Raw genomic sequence first — 19911 nt, forward strand, 5'->3', positions numbered from 1 at the left:
AGAGATGTTATCTAATTCTGAACCTATAGATGCTTCTTCTATAGAAGGTTACCTTGCCCCTTCCATCCTGGAAGATGGCTCAGATTTCTGGGCAGAACTTAACCCCTTGCCATTTACACCCTCAGGCTTATGCATCTATACAGTAAGTGAGTGTTCCTTGTTGGGTGGCTTAAAAGAAATAATTTCAACTTGGGGGACACTAAAATGCAAGTAGCTGCCCTGAGTTATACAGAAATTGCTAGTTAGTCCCCCCCCCCCCCCCGCACCAATGGGCTCTCCGCATTATAGCCAACAGTCTACTCTTCTTCCTTTCCTCCATCTTTCATCATGTCTGACCTTCTGGGGTGGAACAGTGGCCTACTCCAGAGCCTCTGGAAGGAGCAAGAAGGCTGAGTGACCCCCTTCAACACTGTGAAGGCTTGCTCTTTGTGCTTCCAACCTGTTTTGTTTTCCTTCAGATTTCCTCTATCTGCCAATCAATCAGTCCCCCTGTCCCAGTCCCTCAGTCCTCAGGAGCATCTTGCTCATCTGAGATGTGAACTGAATTTTACAACTGAACATGAATTTACAATTTACAAACAAACTTTTTAATGTCCCACTTTGTATGTCATCAAGTTGTCCAACCACCTGTGGATAACTGAATCTCATCATGGCAGATAAGCATCACCTTCCATATCATCCCCATCAGTACTAAGAAGGAAGGAGGCTGCCACCCTCTCTCTATTCAAGCTACGTCACTGGGAAAGGATGAGCTGCTCCATTTCCCCATAAAGCAGCCATTGCTAAAGCAAAATCTTTACTCTTTCAACCAAACACAAGGGTGACTGATGGAAGGGATTAAGGTGTAAAGGAAAGAGTTATCCAGGCCCTCAGCAATGGGAGTGTTGTGAAGGTTTGGGTTAACAAGACAATTCCTCAGCAAACGAAATGCCTCTAATGGTACAGGCACTCTGCTCTGCACTGAGGATGTAGAAGCAAAAAGGTACCATGCAATCCCTGTCCCCAGGAGCCAGAGCCCAGTGGGGTGATAATGCCAGTTGGTACCAATGGAGCTGGCCACAGGGAGCCAAGAGGGTGCCTGGTTATGTGTCCTCTGTCTCTCGCTGTGTGGGCCTTAGCAGAGTTGGGAAGGCTTATTCTGGGAGCTTGGCTGCAAAGGGCAGTGAGGGGCATAGCTAGTGGGGGTGTGTGTCAGGGCAGAGGGCAGGTGGAGGGTGAAAGGACAAGCAGGCCAGTTTCTGGCGCTCCTTACTTTTTTGGAACGCTTAGCCCTGTCGGTTCCCAGGAAGGCTTTGGTTCTTGTTCAAAGCAGCTTCAGTTTCTCCCTGACTAGGAGAGTCCCAGGCCCTCTTAAGTGCATTGCTATGAGACCCTCTACAGATCTTGGAATGCAGTTAACTCCCAGGACACAACAGTGTAGGCTGGGGCTGCTGTAATGAATGGTCATTTAGCATTAGAACTGGGACTTCTCGAGGATTCTAAAAGCCTTGAGAGCACAGAGGTCTGAGGTTCCCAAGCCAGGTTTTTAAAAAAGAATGGTGACCTCTTTAGGGAATCGCTGCCTCTTTGATAGGGAGGGGAGCACCCTGCTTCCTGGGTTCAGGGGTGTCTTCACTGCTTTGAATTTTGTGACTCTGAATTTCAAAGCAGCAAAGACCTTTACCCTATGAATGCTTGGCTGGACCGCAGAGTAGGGTCAAGGCCTCTTTGGGGGGGTACACACAGGCTCTGATGGTGCCAGCTGATACGCAGGAGATGGAAAAACTTTGCTCAGTTGGGCCGGAGAACGCTGTAAGTCCAGGGAGGGGCTGTTGCCACCAACTTTCCCCCTGCCCTGGCAGCCCTGGCCTCACCCCCACCCAATACATGAGTCATCAGTGGGAAAATGAGACAGGGCAAGTCTCAGCTGAGCAAATGGGAGTCCACCTCGGTGGGGTGGGGTGGGGAGGCCGAGGAAAGAAGGGACGGGCTTGGTCTGGCCAGGGTGAGCTGGGGTTGGGAGCAGAGGCTTTGGCAAGAGTGAGCCTGTTGCAAGGCTGAGAATGGAGCCGAATGTGAAGAGCTAGATGAGAGTCTGCGAGCTGGGATTGCAGCAGGAAGGAGTCAGAACAGACCTACAGGGCAGGGTGGGCTGTCACCTGGAAATCTAGAGCAGATGTGCAGGCATTGTGGCAGCTGCCCCACTGGGGCCATGAACCAAGGACCCTGGCAAGACTGTGCCTGGCTGGGTGCCAAGCTGCCTGCGGCTGCATACAGAACCCTGGCTCAGTATCCTTGAGCCTCCAGCTCCAGTCTGCCTTCCACGGTCCAACCAACGTGATCCATGCAGGATGCAGTTCACGCTCCGCTAAAATTGCCAGTGGTTTCCTCCCTGCAATGCCGGAAGGCCAAGCTCCCCAACAGTGCCTGCTTTCTCTCTGGTGTTTCTCTCCACATACCCCATGCTCTGCTCTCCTGCCTGCAACTGTCCCCATCCCAGGAACAGTGAAGGCTGCCTCACTCTGCCAGGCGGGAACCCCGCACTCTTCCTACACATTTTCTTATTGGTAGCTTGGTGTTCTCTCATGCCAATGCCTCTGAGAAGCCTTCCATGACTGCCCTGTCTACAGGCCAGCTGCAGCCCCTGCTGCCTCCTGTGTGGGGCTCTTCCTCCTCTATCAATTACGCTGCATCGAAGTTACTCGTTTACATGTCTGCCTGTGCCACTAGACTGCTCTGTGCTTAGGTTTGTTATGTGTGTATTCTGGTGCCTTAGAGTATCTGGCACACAGTAGAATCTTAATCATAATAATGGCAAATACTATATGTTGATTCTGTGCTAGGCATTGATCCAAGAGCTGTACAAGTATGTGTACAATGTTAAATCACTTAGCACTCCAACACTCTGTGCCGTAGTAGTTGCCATTACTAAGGCTCCAAGCTTTACCTTAAGAAACTGAGACCCAAAGAAGGTAAATGGCTGTGGGCTAGGGAGGGGGATTCTCTTGTTTTAGCACTGAAATTTCCACATCCTGCAAAGCCCTCAATCCTGGCAAACAGGAACGTTAGTCACCAACTCCTCTTCTGCCCCAGCACTAAGTCCTGTTGAGGGGGTCATGGCAGAGTCCAAGACTATGGGCTATAGGGTATGGCCCAGAGCATCAGCCAGCCCTGACCCAGGCACTATCAGTGTCTCCTGCCATCTTAGAGGAGGGACTGAGGTCTCGGCTGCAGGGAAGAAAGCCAGCTGGGTGTCTCTCTGGGGCTTTCTAATCAGCTTGGGGGCTTCTCCTGAGCTCCATTTACATTTCAGAGTCCAGCTTAACCCTAGTCCTTGTTTACCACCCGGATAGAGTTGATCCTGCCCAGATCCTGGCCTCAAGGAGCCCTCAAGTTCACTGAGACAGAGGGCAGCAAGGGAAAGATACAGGCAGAACCCTGAAGGGCTGGCAGGGGCATGCAGGGTACATTTATTTAAGGGGGTCCCTGAGGGGAGGAGAGGATGCTGGCTGTCGTGGTGGTGGGAGGTGACAAGGCCGGAAAAGCTGAGGTGACTCAAATAGGAAACTTAAAGAAGTCTTCATAGATGCAGGAGCGTCACAGCTGAGCTTAGAGGAGATGGCCTGGAGCACACTGAGCCCTGGCCCGGGGCTGGGCTTCTCTCTACAAGAGGGAGCCATTGCAAAGCTCTACTGCAAACACACACACACACACACACACACACACACACACACACACACGAGCGCGCGCACGCGCGCATTCCTTTACTTTTATCATATTTTTTGAAAAAAAATGTGAAAGTTAAGAAAATTATAAAGAAGACAGCAAATGTACTTGCATATTCTTATATCTTGGGGCTCATCTTTGCATTTCCGTCTGCTATACTTCTTTCTTTCTTGCAGTGCTGGGGATCAAAACCAGGGCCTCATGTGTGCTAGGCAAGAACTCTACCACTGAGGGGCTAGGGATGTGGCTCAAGCAGTGGCGCTCGCCTGGTATGCGCACGGCCCGGGGTTCAATCCTCAGCACCACATGCAAACAAAGATGTTGTGTCTGTCATTAACTGAAGAATAAATATTAAAAAAAAAAATTCTCTCTCTTTCTCTCTCCTCTCTCTCTTAAAAAAAAAAAAAAAGAACTCTACCACTGAGCTACATTCCCCAGCTCCTCTCTCTACATTTATTTATATGCAAATATATAATATAAAAAATATAATATGTAATTGCATTTCATAATGGGGTCATGTTGTTTGTAATCTATTATATTCTGGTTCTTGATGAATCAGTGTATTCTGGTTATGGGGCAATACCATTAATAGTTTTTTAAATGCCTGTGTGTTTATTCTTATTATATTTACTATTATCTGTTCAACAACGGTTGGGCACTCATATCCTTTTCATTTTTTCTCATATAAGGCAGAGATGACCACTTGTATAATCAAGTTTCTGGTTATGTCCTCAGGATAATAATTGGAGTGTAAAGATCAGGTTCCCGTCAGAGAGCAGGCTGGGGTGGGCTGACTACTGTATTTTAGGACTGAGGTTGGTCTGGTCCATTAGGAGGCAGAAGAGAGAGCCCTGGAGCCAGGAAATCAGGCAGGAGTTGAGGTATGGAGGGCTGGAAGGCCAGTGGTGGGAATGGAAATGGGGACAAGAGGCAAGGATGAGACTGAGTCCAGTCTGTAAGCACCCACTTCAGGGCAGGTACTTCAGCACCTTATATCCCACGTGGAGGCATTCCAGCAGCAGTGGAAAACTCAAATCACAGCTCTGAGTGTGAATCTTCCCTGTGTCTCACACTGGCCCTGTGACTTGGCACCCTGTTAAAACAGGGATGGTAATGGCCCAACTTTCTAGGATCCTTGTGAGAACTAATTGAGAATGCCTGTTAAGCAGATAAAGCACACAGATAGTGAACACTCAATGTTTGTTTTTATAGCAGTATAATAATCCTCCCAGCAACCTTGCTTTGCCTAATCCCTATTTAGAAAACTGCATGCAATTAACAACTCAAATTAGTAACACTTACCTGGTGCTTTTACCTAATACCAATCCCTAGAGTCCATGGAGTGTGGTCTAAATTTCAGACTTACCTCCCTTCAAGATAAGTCTCCTCCTCTTACAGAGGGTGAAGCTGATGCTCAGTGAAGTTAAAGCATTTATCTGAGATTACTTCTGTCCCTCCCCAACCCCGCCCCTAGTCCCAGACAGATGGATTCAGACTCCCTGGCTCAGGATCCTATGTCCTTCTCTTGACCTCTGAGTCTCCTGGTAAGAGCAGGTATGGTTCATCAAGATTCCTTGGTTGGGGCTGGGATCATGGCTCAGTGGTAGAGCCCTTGCCTAGCATGCATGAGGCACTGGGTTCCATCCCCAGCATCACATAAAAACAAACAAACAAACAAAACCTAAATAAAGGTATTGTGTTCATCTACAACTAAAAATATTAAAGAAAAAAAAAAGATTCCTTGGTCAGCAGCGGGCCCTGCACTGTGGTTATCTCACACCAGGGTTCACCAGGCTCCATTCCAATGGTTCCATTCTACTGGCCTTGCACGCAACATCCCCTACCCCCATCTCCTGCCAGGGAAGAGAGGGCAAGTTGTGCAACAGAGTTCACAGCCCATGTTGCTGACCAAGCCAGGAGAAGGCACAAGTTTGGCCCTGTGGAGTCCTGTTGAGGGGCAGGGGGGTCTCCACGCTAACCAAGACAACACAAACAGACGGACAGCTCAGGGAGCAGCTCCTAGGAGCCAGCAACATCCATCAATTATACTTGACTGGGTGATTAGGACTGGGGGTTGGAGTTTTCAGCTATATATTCAAACTTCAAGGCCCTCTGTGCTCACCCCACTTCCAAAATAGGCACACAAAAAACTAATGTTTCTTGCAGCCTGGTGGTCCCCCTTGTGGGTTCCACCTGCCTGTAATAGTGGATTTCTCCAGTGGACAAAACATAGGCACCTCCCTGCAAGGTATGTGAGAGGCCCTGCCCGGTCCTTCACCTTCAGTCTTGTAATCTTTGTCACCACTCCTGTGTTCTACCCAAGTCTGTGACTAAAGACCCTCAGGTGTAACTTCATTGTATTATCACAACAGCCCAGAGAATATTTTCTGATGTTTAATGGTGGTAAATCTCAGACTCTGGGGAGTGAAGTGTACCCCCCATCGTTGAATCAGGGTGCCTGACCTAACACCTGTCTGCAGTTAGAAAGACAAGGGTTCCCATCCAAGGCCTTCTGTGTACCCACCTCTGGCCCCACTGGGAGTGTCGGGAGAGGATGTGCCCAGCTTTCTCCCTGGCCTCTGGAGGGCACCTGAGTGCTCCCACCAGCTAGTCTGCCATCCTGTTTGCTTCTGGTGCCCACTGCCAGTGCCCACTGCAGGGCTGAGATACTTTCAACAGAAAAAGCACCAGAAAATCTATAAAGAAGCCCTGGGCCCACATTGCCTTGCACTGTGCCTCCTGAGCCCCAGCTCCAAAGCCCACAGAACTCCTGCCTGCACAGGGCAAGCAGCCAAGAATCCATTCCTTTGCTCAGTGGCTTCTGGGCCTGGGCAGAGCCCTGCTGCTGGAATCAGCTCTGATTTACTGATTTATCGCCCTAGACTGGAAGGGCCCTGCTTCCCTGCATGTTTTCTGATAGATTCTCAGCTCATGGCTTGGCTGGTATGGAGTGAGTAGGTGCTCAGTAAACACTTGTGGGAAAAATGAATGTGAAGTTGTGCATGTGAATCATGAGTGTGCTCACAAGCGCATGCATGTGCATGTGAAACGTGATAGGGCTTATTGGCACCCAGGAGTGTCTTCTGTATGTGGGCGGACATGGCCTGGGTTCCTGGAGCCCCCGGCACACAACAAAGAAGTGGAGGCTAAAAGAAATCAGGCAGGTATAGAGTCAGGGGCAAATGCACTGAGAGGACCTCTAAGTGACTCTCAGTAGAAATGCCAGTGTGGGGCTGGGGATGTGGCTCAAGCGGTAGCGCGCTCGCCTGGCAGGCATGCAGCCTGGGTTCGATCCTCAGCACCACATACAAACAAACAAAGATGTTGTGTCTGTCGAAAACTAAAAAATAAATATTAAAAAAATTCTCTCTCTCTCTTTAAAAAAAAAGAGCACTTCTGGATCCTCATTCAGCCTAAGCCACCACCTAGCTCTATGACCTTGGGCAAGTCCCTGATTTTTAGCCTTCATTTTCCTCACTCATCAAACAAGGAAGCTGATCTGTGCTTTCTACCATACAGTTGAAGGGCGGAAGCTCCTGGGAAAGCACAGAACCCCGGCCCTCCCCGAACTTTACTGAAGCTGAGCCTCTGGAGCTGGCCCAGGCAACTATATTTTTAATAAGTCCCCGTAGTGATTCTGAAGCTGCCAACTCAAGGGAATGATGCTCAATGATCTCTGACAGTGACGTTCATTAAGAGATCAGGGTGTAGGGAAACCAATAATGCCGTCTGGGTCCCTGGGGTTTAGGGCCCAGGTGCTTGCTTGGTGATTTATTGAATAGAGCCTTCTGATCTCTCTCTCTCTCTCTCTCTCTCTCTCTCTCTCTCTCTCTCTCTCTATCACACACACACACACACACACACACACACACACACACACCCTGCAAGCTCAAATACATCCACTTGGCCTCTTTGCCAGAGTCTTGGGTAGTGCCATCTGGCAACAAGGCAACCTACTGCCTCTATTTCCTGTGTCTTTTTCGGACTGCAGCTTGTCTTTTGTGATTGTCTTTTTCAGATCCTGCCTGTATCCAATGTGCCCTGGAGAAGGGAGCCCCCCCACCCCACCACCTACCCAGGGCAATTGGCCTCTGGCCACACTCTTACTGGTTTGGGCCTTGGATTTTATAACTGTCAACTAGGAACGGTAATCTTCCCTCTTTCTAGGAATACTGTATACATAAGGTCAAGGACACAGACAGAGCATGAGGTAAACAGCAGATCCCGGGCTGTGTGCAGCACTGAGTTCCATAGGCCAGCTCTGCTGTGGCTACCCTTCCTGTTCTGGTCTCCCTATAGGCCTCTATGATTTCTGTCCCTGCCCTTACCTGACTCACTCCAGCTGCTCCTCTGAGACTCAGTTCTGGAGTCATGGGGACAGTCACACTCTAATTTGGCCACCTTGTCCTCTGATGATCTCTGCCTCCTGGAATCATGTCCTTGTGCACGCCCCCCCGCAAGAGTGGACTGGCCTAGTGACTTGCCTCCAGCCTATTGTGGATAGATGTCGCCTCTACAGCGAGGCTCCACACGACGATGATTCCCCTCTTGCTCGTCCTGACTCTCTTCCTTGATTCTTTCTTTTCTTATTTGCTGTGCTGGGGGGTCTCTGGCTCATTTTGATGAAGCACAGCCATGGTGGGAGGATCCACATGACCAGGAACCCAGGGTCGCCTCCTGCCAGCAGCTCATGAGAAACTGAGCCCTACCCACAGCCATGTAGGTTTCCAGGAGGTGCCTCCTCAGTCCAGCCTTCAGGGGTGCTCTCACTCCAGGCTGACACTTAACTGTGGCTTGACGACAGACCCTGGGGCAGAGGACTCAGATAAGCATGCCTGGATTCCTGACCACAGAAACTCTCAGATCATACGTATGTGTTGTTTGAAGTCAACTAAGTCTGTGCCTGTTTGTTACACAGCAAAAGATAACTAATCCCGACCCCCTCCTCCAGGAAGCCATCCCAGGGTTCTTTTCTTACCCCTGGTCATGACCACCTCCCAAAACTGGACCCTCCCAGGCTTCCATTGGCATCTGCTAGGTTTACTGGCTGTTTCCCCTCTAGCTAAGGTTCACATTCTCCTGACCTTTTTGACTCTTGCCCCTGCTTTGTGTCTGACACACAGGGAGGGTTTGGTACGTGTCTGAGATTCTAGGGTCTCTGTTCCTCTTTCTTCCCACCTCTCCCCAGATCTGACAGTTAGCTTTCTCAGAAAGTATTCTGGTCGTCTGAGATTACCGACTATATAAGACACCAGCGTGCTCGGGTGGTGGAGGGGCCAGGCTAACACAGAGAAGAAACTTAGGGCTTGATCTGGGGTCTTGGAGGCCATGCAGACCATCAGGAAGCAGAGAGCTGGGGGCTGGAAGGGCTGGGCTCTGCTGGCCCCCACCAGGGCACTGCGCTTTCCTGGCCGGCTTGGCACAGGTCTCTGTCCTTTCTACTTCAGGGGAACGTTCCCAGGCTGGAGTGATGCTGGTGGGCAGAGCAAAGTGCTGTCCCAGGGCAGGCGAGGCGAACTCCTTATAAAGGAAACTCTGACCCCATGTGGGGAAAGACCCACTTCTGGGGAACCAGGGCTGGGAGCATGCGTCCTTCCACTCATTGGGCAAGGAGACAGAGTTGGTTTCCTATGGCTGCTCCCATGGTTCTGGAGGCCAAAAGCGGGGAATCGGTATGCCTGGGTTGAAATCAGGGGGTCCTCTGGTTGTGCTCCCTCTAGAGGCTCTGGGGGAAGAGGTTCCTCGCCCTTCCCAACTTCAGGTGGCTCCAGGTGCCCTGTGGCTTGTGGGACAGCAATTTTGATCTCTGCTTCTGTGGTCACATTGCCTTCTCTGCTGCCAACGATTTCTATGTGCCTCTTTCTTGTAAGGACACTGTGGTGGCATTTACAGCCCACTTGGGTCATCCAGAATGATCTTACCATCTCAAAACCCCAGGTGGAATCACTTTTGCAAAGTCCTTGCCATATAAGGGAACATTCAGAGGTCCCCTAGATTTGACATGGACATTCTGACGTCCACTACTAAGCTGTTCCAAAGGGTGTCCTCAGAAGGGGAGAGACCGAGGCAGAGCAGCGCATCTTCTACTCTTTTGGAAATTTTTAAAGTCTGGAGTTTGAACTCTCTGACCCATTTCCCTGCCACTAACTACTGTACCCAAATGAGGTAAGGCCCAGGAAAGACAGGGCCAGCTCCGTCTTTGCCCATCTTGGGATCTAGAGTCCTTGTCCTGCATCCCCTGGCTCCTCTTTCCTGCCCCCTCCTCTCCTCTGGCGCCTGCGTGGGAGGCCCTGGCGACATGACAGGGGAGTCTGGCCACAGAGCAAGGACTCTTCTTTCCCTTTCCCGGAGAGGAGCATCTTTCCCCAGAAGTGGCTGGGTAGCCCCACAGTGCAGCAGGCTGTAAATCCCCTGCCCGCCCACGGAAACAGCTGGGTCGCAGACACAACTTGTGGACTTAACCCCTTCCAGGCTTGTAGACCCCTCCCTGGGCCAAGCTGGGAAGAGGCAGGGACCTCTTGAGGCCTAAGATATTTCTTCTCATGCATGAGTTGCTGGCAAGTGGCCCTGCTATTGTTTATTGAGGGGATCTAAGACTGCTCATCCTGCCAGAAGTCAGGAAGGGCTGGGTCTGGGTAACCCCTGGTGTGGTTGGCAAGGACTGTGGCAGGAAGGGTGTTGCCTGAGGCACATGAGCCTTCTCTGTGGTCATCACTAGTATCCAAAAGGCCTTTGTTAAGAACCAGACTGTACGGGGCCCTGGGGTGAGTCCTGGATCAGCTGGAAATACAGACCCACATCGGCTGCAAAGGGCTGCTGAGAGCTCCCAGTCCACTCAGCTTTCTCCTTAGCAGGCCGTCAGCTGTCTAGGGAGAGGGAACTTGTTGATCTTTGCAGATAATAAGCTCTCTATAGATGATCTGATGGATGCTGGAAGTTTCTAAAATGATTCTCCCTCTCTATCTCTTCTGATATCAGATCCACTTGAGAAAGTCAGACTGTTTTAAAGGTCACAAAAATGCTCTGTAAATTTAGGACCTTACATACCTCAAGGATATTTATCACTAGAGTCTCCAAGAAGCTGGAAGAGGACATTTTAATGTCTGAGTTGGGGGTGAGGAAGGCATCCTTTAGCATGTGGATGATTGTGATAATGGCCTTGCTGTGTGGCCTGGTGATACGTTGTCACGGGGTTTTCATGGCCACTATCTTATCTGATCTGCTTTATACTTAGAACACAGATGGTTCCTTTTTACTTTGTGGATAAAGAAATGGAAAGATCAGAGAAGTTCAGTAGCTTGCTCAAAATCACATAGCAGTTATGTGGTGTAGAAGCTGGGGCCAGAGCCCAGGTCTATGGGGCAGGAGAACTGGCCCTAATGGAGCCACAAGAAGATGTCCAAGGTGTCCTGAAAAAAGCAGGGCCAACAGGAGGCAACAAAAGTTGGACTACAGGACTGAGGGTGAAGGCTTGAGAGTTTTCAGTCCCCATCCTGGGTGACTTAAGGTGGTGGTTGGGTCCTAATAGCACTTTATGGAATCTAATTATAGGTTAGTACTGCTTGGTGCATGGTATGAATTGCTAAGTAATTCATTTAATAGGACAGCAGAGGAACAAGGAAGGGATGGGAGTTGTGAAGACAGAGGACAGGCAGAGGTGCCTTGATCAACCACGACCTAAGCCGCCTTGGAAGGCCGAAGACCAAATCTGTCAGTCGCCTGGGCCATTGTGGGGTGGGAGGGGATCTCAAGGCCTCTAGCCACAGCACCCCAGGAGGTGAGCACAGTGGGCCTGGTGTGGTGGGCCTGGTCTGGCCCTGATGGGCCATGATCTACCCCTCCCCCAAGCCACATCAGAAAGACAATAGTCCCAGAGAGCCTCCTGGGACAGGTCAGAGGGTGCCAGGCTGCCCAGCAGGACAAGGGGCCCTTGTGCAGGCCTCAGCTTCAGATCCTGCTCCTCCCTCCCTGGCCTTGGGAGGTGGTCAGAAGTTCACAACCTAGAATGGCGGGACCCTGGGAATTCATGCTTCAGGACATGCTGCAGGTAACTAGAGTTACCTGGAGGTCTCCAAGGAGCCAGGATGGGCCTGGGTAGTATGTTCTGGGTTTCGGGGGGAAAGCAGGGGATTGGTGGCTTCTGGTGGACCTTGAGGATACCTTCATTGGATAGAAAGGAACAGAGATAGTAAGGTTTCCAGACCTTTCCCCATTGATCCTCACAATGGGGTATGAATGCACAGAATAATAGAGATTCGAAGAGGTGAAGCCTTTTCCTGGGGACACATAGGGTTTTAAAGTAAGCTCTGGGGTCATTTGGTGCTGTAGAGGGCATGGGAGGTGGGCTGAGAGAAGGTTGCTGAAGGCTCTGTGGATCAGAGCCCTGAAGGCTATCCAAAGAGTCGGAGCAGGGTTCTGTTTATGGTGAAGATCGGAGTTCCATTAGCCAGCTCTCCAGCTGAGCCTACCTCCCATCATTGCACCTTGCCCATCCATCCTCCCCCACCCCTGCCAGGGCAAGCCCCTAGGAGCCCAGGCCAAGCATGCAACATTCCAGGGAAGGGAGGCGCTGCTCCAGCAGGAAGCTGGGTCAGGAAGGCACAGCGGCCCATCTGGACAGCCCAAATCTACTCAGCTTTTCCTTGAAATTCCACACACCCTGGGCGTTTGGCAGGAGCCGGGAATGTGCTTCATCTGAACAATTTGTCTTTCATGGTGCATTTGCATCAATTACCCCATTGTTCCCTTTGCCTTTTCCTGGACCACTGTGGCTGGCTCCAGAGCTCCCTGTGTGTACTGTGAGTGGGTGGGAGGGCATGGGGCATGCAGCAGGAGGGGCGCCCCCTGGTGGCCCTATCTGCAAATACACACCCAGGTAGTCCAGCTGAGCTTCTAACCAAGCAGTCCAATGGCACCTCCCCAGCATGACACATCTGACTTCATCTCCCTTTCTCCTCCCCATTCTGCTCCCAGGGGCTCTGGGTGGAGTGGGAGAGAGAGATTATTGGAGCCGAGAAGGCATAAGACAAGCATATCAGGCACTTTGTAAAAGGAGGGATACTATTATGAAATAGCCACTGTCCATGGGCCCAGGGCCTGATTCAGCCTCTGAACTGTCCCCAGCTCCTGGGTAGCCTCAGGTGATCCAGCAACCTCTCTGGCTTCAGTGGTTTATCTATAAAATGAGAAGCGTGGCCCAGAGAACAGGGGACAATATTGCTAAAGTCCTGGATGTGGAAAAGCTTTGTACATGGGGTTTGAATCCTGGCTCTACCCTCATGGGCTGGGTGCCATCTGTTTACCCTGATGACCCTCAGTTTCTTGCTCTGTAAAATGGTGACAGTAATAGAATTGATCCTGGTTATTTGTGATTTCTGCATTTGTAAATGATTCCATTTGTTGAAATTGATTTGTAATCCTCCCAAATCAATGTTTAGGGAGTTTGGGGTCATTTGAAGACATGTGGGGACCAAAAACATTCAGTTGCCAAAGCACATGTTAGCTGGGGTTGAATAAGATGATGCTCTGTATCGTCATCCCAGTTCGTTTTTACCCTGTAAGCAAGAGTCCTTCTTTTGGTCTATTTAGTGCCATTCCTTTCTTTTCCTGCATATTTTTGCTTTTTTGTTGGTGATTTTGTAAATCACCACCAAGCACAGTGCTGAAGCGCTGTTGGTGTTCCAAAGTGCAAGAGGCAAAGATGTGTCTTATGGGAAAAATTGTGTGTGTTAGTTAATTACACACAGCTACAGTTATAGTTCTATTGGCTCTGAGTTCAGTGTTCATGAATCAACAATATATTTTAAATAAGGCATCTTTAAGTAGAAATATACATAATGTGAGTTTATGCCTTGATTAGTTGATTAAAAAAAAATTGTGACCAGAGGCTCATAGGAACCTCACCTGATGTTTCTCCTAGGAGCAGTGTGTCAGTATTTGCTAAGTCAGTGTTCAGAGTGATTTTACAGAATTTAACTACCGCAAATAACAAGAGTCAACGGGACCTATTTCATAGCCTTTCGCCAAGGCTTGAGTCAAGTGTGGTCTTGTAGCGAATGCAGTACTACTATCCCATGATATATGTAGCCACCTGTCCATCACTTGAAGCCCCTGACGTTGGGATCCCCCACATGCCTGGAAGTGGGATCCCCAAATGAGCTCACAGAGACATCAACCCAGGCTCTGCTGCTCCTGCCTGGAACTCACACCACCAACACTTAATTCATTCAGTTTCATTCAGAGGCTGACAGCTTGGGGTGACTCACAAAGGCTCTTTTCACTGATGTGACCCCATTAGATCCTCTTAACTACCGCGTGGTGGTGGCATCATTGTTTCCATTTTACAGATGAGTCTGAAGTTCACAGAGACTAAGTAATCAGCCCAAGATCACCCAGCGTGTTGGCAGCAGAGGCAGAAAGCTCAGAATTCCACTGTCTTTCCACCAGGGGCTCTTTTCTGTCAAAACACAAATGCTCTGGGTAAGAGCCAGTGCTAGTTATTGACAGTTAGTGTGAGTGGGTGCATGTTGGTCCCCAAGGAAATTGGCTGGTGAATGATGATTATCTTAGCGCCCACTCCCCAGCCTCTGCCTCTTGCCTGGGGCCAGGGCTCAGGAAACTCTACTGAGTCACCCCGTCTCCTCCCTTCTTTCTCTGTCTGCAGAGTTATAGAATGTGGGCAGCTCAGAGTCACCTGCTCCATTATCACCCCAGTCACCTTTCTGAAAATCAGGTCTGATTCTCCTATTTCGGTAAGATCAGAGGTTGCCTTTGCCTGTAGGATGGGTCCATACCACTTAGCTGGTCTTTAAAGCCTCCCGATGACTCCGAGCTTCCTCTCCTGCCTCCCTTCCTACCAGCTCCCTGCTCTCTGGTCACACAAGTGTCGCAGGATTTCCACAGCACTTGTGCCTTCCTTCCTCCAAACTTTGCTCAGACGGTCCCCTTGGCCTTTCCTTCCTGTCCATCAGTTCAGCTGCCCTAACAGGACACCTAGACTGGACAGCTTGACGACAAGCATTTACTCTCACAGTTTGGAGGCTAGGAAGTCCAAGGTCAAGGTGTAGGCAGATTCTGTCTGATGAGGGCTGTCTTCCTAGTTTGCAGACAGCTGTCATCTTGTATCCTCATCTGATCCAGAGAGTAGTTGCTTTCTCCCATCTCTTCTTTTAAGGGTGCCAATCCCATTCACAAGGCTGCTGGCCTCCTGACCTAATGCTTCCCCAAAGTCCCTTCTCCTGCTACCATCCACTGGGGGTAAGACCTCAATATGTGGGTATTGCCTTCCCCATGCCCTTCTCATGTGCTCCCCAAGCCAAACGAGCACTCTATAGCCTTTCCTTTTCCTGGGAAAGCCAAGGCCTCCGGAGTATGGCTGCCCCTAACCTCCCCCGATTCCCTACAAATGCCAAGTTTTCCTCTCTCCACACCTCTCCTCCCTCCTGCCTCAGGAACTATATTCTTTTTCCTACTGAAGCTAATCTGGCCACCGGAACCTTTTAGTTTTTTTTTTTTTTCTTTTTCCAGTTCATTATTTTTTATAGTGGCAAATACTTATATTAAAATGGACCATTGTAGCCACTATGAGGTGATCTGTTCAGTGGCATTGAGTACAGTCACCCTGTTGTGTAACTATCACCACCATCTGCCCACAGACCTCTTCACCTGGCAAAACTGAGACATCAAGCACCAACTTCCCATCCCCCACCCCAGCCCTGCAGCCCCTTCCTTCTGCTTCTGTCTCAGGAACTTGACTGATCTAGGAACCTCAGAGAGGTAGAATCAGATCATATTTTTCCTTTTGTGACTGGTTTATTTCACTTATCATGATTTCCCCAAGATTCACCCACGAGTCAGAATTTCCTTCCTTTTAAAGACGGAACACTATTCCACTGTGTGGATACGCCACGCTGTTCATCCACCTGTTGACACACACTTGGGTTACTTCTACCTTTTGGCTATTGGGAATGGTGTTGCTCTGAACCTGGGTGTACAAATAGCTACTCTCCTATCTTTGGGGCGTATACCCAGAAGTGGAATTCCTGGATCATATGGTAATTCGATTTTTAACTTTTGGAGGGATGCCAGACTGTTTCCACAGTGGCTGTCCCCTTTGACATTTCAACCAAGAGTGCACAGGGTTCCAATTTCCCCACATCCTTGCCCACACTTATTATTACTTGTGTATTTGTAGCCATTTGCTTCACATTTCCCTAAAAATAGAGCTAAAATTAAGCATCTTTTGTGGTGTTTTATTGGCCATCTGTCTATCTTCTCCAGAGAAACGTCTGTGCAAGCACTTGGAGCTGTGCCCAAGATTGTCCTCTTAGTTGCCTGTCAAATCCATCTCCTCTGCTGCACACTGTTGCTGTTGCCTTCACGTAGGTCCTCCTCCATAGCCACCTTTGATTTTTCTGTTTATTTATTTATTTTTTTCTGTGGTGGGGATGGAACCTGGGACCTGTTGCCTGCTGGGCAAGTGTTCTACCACTGAGCTACGTGTCCAGCCTTAGCCACTTATTATTATTATTATTATTGTTGTTGTTGTATTTTATCACATATGTATACTATTTCTATTTTATTATATCTGAAACAATGATTATTACAATTTGAATGTTTTTGTCCCCTCTAAAACTCACATTTTTGAAATTTAATTGCCAAGGTTGTGGTGTTAGAAGGTGGGGTCTTTAAAACGTGGCTAGACTGGGGGCTCTGCCCTGGGAGTGGGTTTAATGCATTTAATCAATGGCTTCCGGGAGTGGGTTCTCCCTCACACTCTCACTTCCCTCCATGTGGTGGGGCAACTAGAAGGCCCCACTGGAAGCCAGCATCCTGGCCTTGGGCTTCCCATCCTCCAGAACTCTGTGCCAATAGATTCCTGTCTGTTTTAAATTATCCAGTCTCAGGTGATGTTATAACAGCACAAAATGGACTTAGATACTGGCGATGAATATTGTAACTGCCTTAAACTGATCTCTTGGCCTTACATTCTTCCTTCCTCTATTCCAGTTTTTATTCTGCAATCTGCATAAACTTTCTGAAATTATAGCCGATACTGTCACCTGGCTTATAGTCCTTTAAGGGGCCCCAAATAAATGCACGAGGTTTGGGTTCCCTAAAAACCGGTATGAAGACCAGGCTTCATAACTTGTCATACCCCATATCTACTCCCAGCTTTGTCACCTTCTGCTTGTCATCAGTCGCATCTTTCACACCCTAGCAAGAGCAAGCTGCCTAAGTCCCCCACACCTTGTGCTTTCTCATGCCATTCACACCTTTCTCTGTGAGCGCCTGAGGGACTCCTATATTTCCTACAATTCCTAGCTTGGGTACGCACTCTGTGAAGCTTCTGTTGGGTCCCCTCTGAGAGAATTCATTATTTTCTTCTTAATAGTGTGATAAAACACATGGGTTATTGCATGTGTCCCAATTTCAGGGGGAATTTTTATGTATTCATGTGAATCTCAAAGCAAGAGAAGCAGGCTGCCTTCTTTCTGGATTTTACTCAGTAACACAAAGAAATCACCTTTAGCAATGTAGAGAGGAGGACTGTGGGAAGGCATAGGAAGCACATTTGTCTCCCGGTTGAACCCCCTGAATTATTTTGAGGCCACAGCACCTGGAGGTAGGGGTGTTTGTGAGAGTGAAGATCACTTCATCACAGATGGGGAAATTCTTGGCCCTCTCGACTCCACCAGTGCTATGGGAACCTTTTCATCCCTAAGCAGCAGAAACAGCAGAGATTTTCTTCTGAGTACATCTCAATTCAGGAATTTTCTTGGCACCTGGGCATCCCTAGTCAGGACCCATCCTCCCTCCCTTCTCCACACCGCTCCCTGGTGTCAGCAGTCTGTTCTTCTCTCTCTCTCTCTCTCTCTCTCTCTCTCTCTCTTCCTCTGTGAGCTTCATTTTCCTCAGCATCACCCCTGGCCATGCCCAGAGAGGGCTGTGGGTGTCCCCTCCCTGCACACAGGATCTCTAAGTCCTCACAGACAGCTGTGCACACGGTATTTCTTCAGTCCCCCACCCTGTGTGTCTCCTTGAATGGGCTCCAAAGGATCTTTGACACCCTGGAATTGGGGCTTGTCAAAGCTTTGGGCGTTCAAAAATGATGTTTGTGAATGTTTATGGATTTCAAAAGTTTTCCAAGAAAGTTCTGTCCTTCTTCCGAGAATTTGAGAACCACAGAACCGCTTAGATCCTCTAGGGAATTCCTGGACTGGTCTCAAGGGAGACTTGACTTTAAGAAAGATAAACATTTTCGAAGCAGTGGGTTTGGGGTCATAGTTCATGCATTGCAAATGCTTCTATCAGAGAAGCTGTTCCTGTTGCTCTCCAAGCTTTAGCCTGGAATTGACACAGACTATCTCGTTGTGAAGAAGGTATGTGTGTAGGGAAAGTTCATTCAGTGATAGGAAAGGCGCCAAGATTGGAAACACTTCTGATTGTACATCATCTGGGGGGAGAGGGAGGGGCATCTCTCTCTCTCTCTCTCTCTCTCTCTCTCTCTCTCACACACACACACACACACACACACACACACACACACACACACACACACCTCCCTCTGGTGGCAAAAACAAGAACTTCACTTATCTCTCCTGGGAATAAATAAAACCCAAACTCCTGGAAGCAAGCTGGTCCACACTGCAGAGAGGAATCAAAACAAAAGTCATAGCTCCATTTCATTCAGTACCTTAGTGATTTTATTAAACAACAAAATCCTCAGGTCTAACAAGCAATGGCCAATCTTATCTACATAACTTGGATTTAAAAAATTTTTTGATTGATTTCTGTTACTGCCTGCCATTGGATAGTGTGAAAATTATGCTTCATTTTTTTTCTTGATTGATTTTAATTTAATTTAAATAATGTAAATCAGGATAATAACAACAACTTTCTAAAAATATAGGATAGTGTTCTCAAACTTTTTGGAACCAGGACCTCTTTACACTATTGAGGCCGCAAAGACTTTTTGTTTAAGTTAGTTCAGCCTATTAGCATTTTCCACACTAGAAATTCAAACTGAGAAGTTTAAAACATATTTACTAGTGCATTTAATAATTTAAATCTATCTTACATGTTTATTTAAAAAATATAGATATATTACAAATAAATGATATAAGCAATAAATACAATAGAATAATATTACTTATTATAAATATGATGTTTTGTAATAAAATTACAAAACAAAAACACCTAACAAGAAAAGCAGCTTTATATTTTTACAGATCCTCTTGATATCTGGCCTAATAGAAGACAGATAGATTGTCATACCTACTTCTGAAGCCAAGCTGTTGTACTGTTCTCATTGAAATACACATAAAATATACAACCTTACACAAACATGCAATGGAAAAAAGAGAGAAATATTTAAATCTTTCCAGAAAATTGTGGATTTTCTTTTTGAATATTAAGTCAAGATTCAACAAGTGGGAGTTTCCTAAAGCTTAGCAACAACGTGCAATCTGAAACCATATGAATGCAGTTTTCATAATGTGTTACATAAAATTCCATTGGTTTATCTTGCACTTGGGATGATTGTTTTACCCAGATGTGATTTTGTAACATTATGAATTAATCATTTGGAAGATATTGATATTCTGAGGTAGGCAGATCTTCCAAATGTTGATACATTTTATATATTATACAATGATTTAAAACACCACACCCTTTATTATCACCCCAGATCTTATCAGAGAAGTCTTTACATATCTGGGAACCTGTCAAGCTCACAATGGCAGATATGTTTTCCAAGATCCCACGTTTTGCTTGGAATTTTGCAATTGGCTACAAGTACTCTCAACTGTTTTTTCATTTTTTGAGAAAATACCTACCAGCGTTCAAGTCTGATTAATAGTAGTCTTTTAGTTGTTCTTTCAAGATGGAGTTCAGCTGGACATGCTGCACATTGCAGAAGTGCTTGATGTCCGCAGTTCTATTTTAATATTATTAACAATTTTTCCTGCTTCATCAAGGACTCGCTTAAGAGAAACTGGCTTTACCTTCCAGTGAGTGCAGGCTGGGGAGGAACACAGTGACTCCCAGTGTCGTTTAGTGCCATGCCTTGATTCATGCTAAGGCACCAGCATTTTTACCTACCATTTGCCTGAGTACTGTCCTGGCTAAGGCCCACGTGATGCAAGTGGCAAACAGTGCCCAGGAGTTAGAGGACCACACTTTGAGAAGCACTGCCATGGGCTATGC

This window comes from Callospermophilus lateralis, chromosome 13 (assembly GCF_048772815.1).
Source record: "Callospermophilus lateralis isolate mCalLat2 chromosome 13, mCalLat2.hap1, whole genome shotgun sequence".
NCBI classification, from domain to species: domain Eukaryota; kingdom Metazoa; phylum Chordata; class Mammalia; order Rodentia; family Sciuridae; genus Callospermophilus; species Callospermophilus lateralis.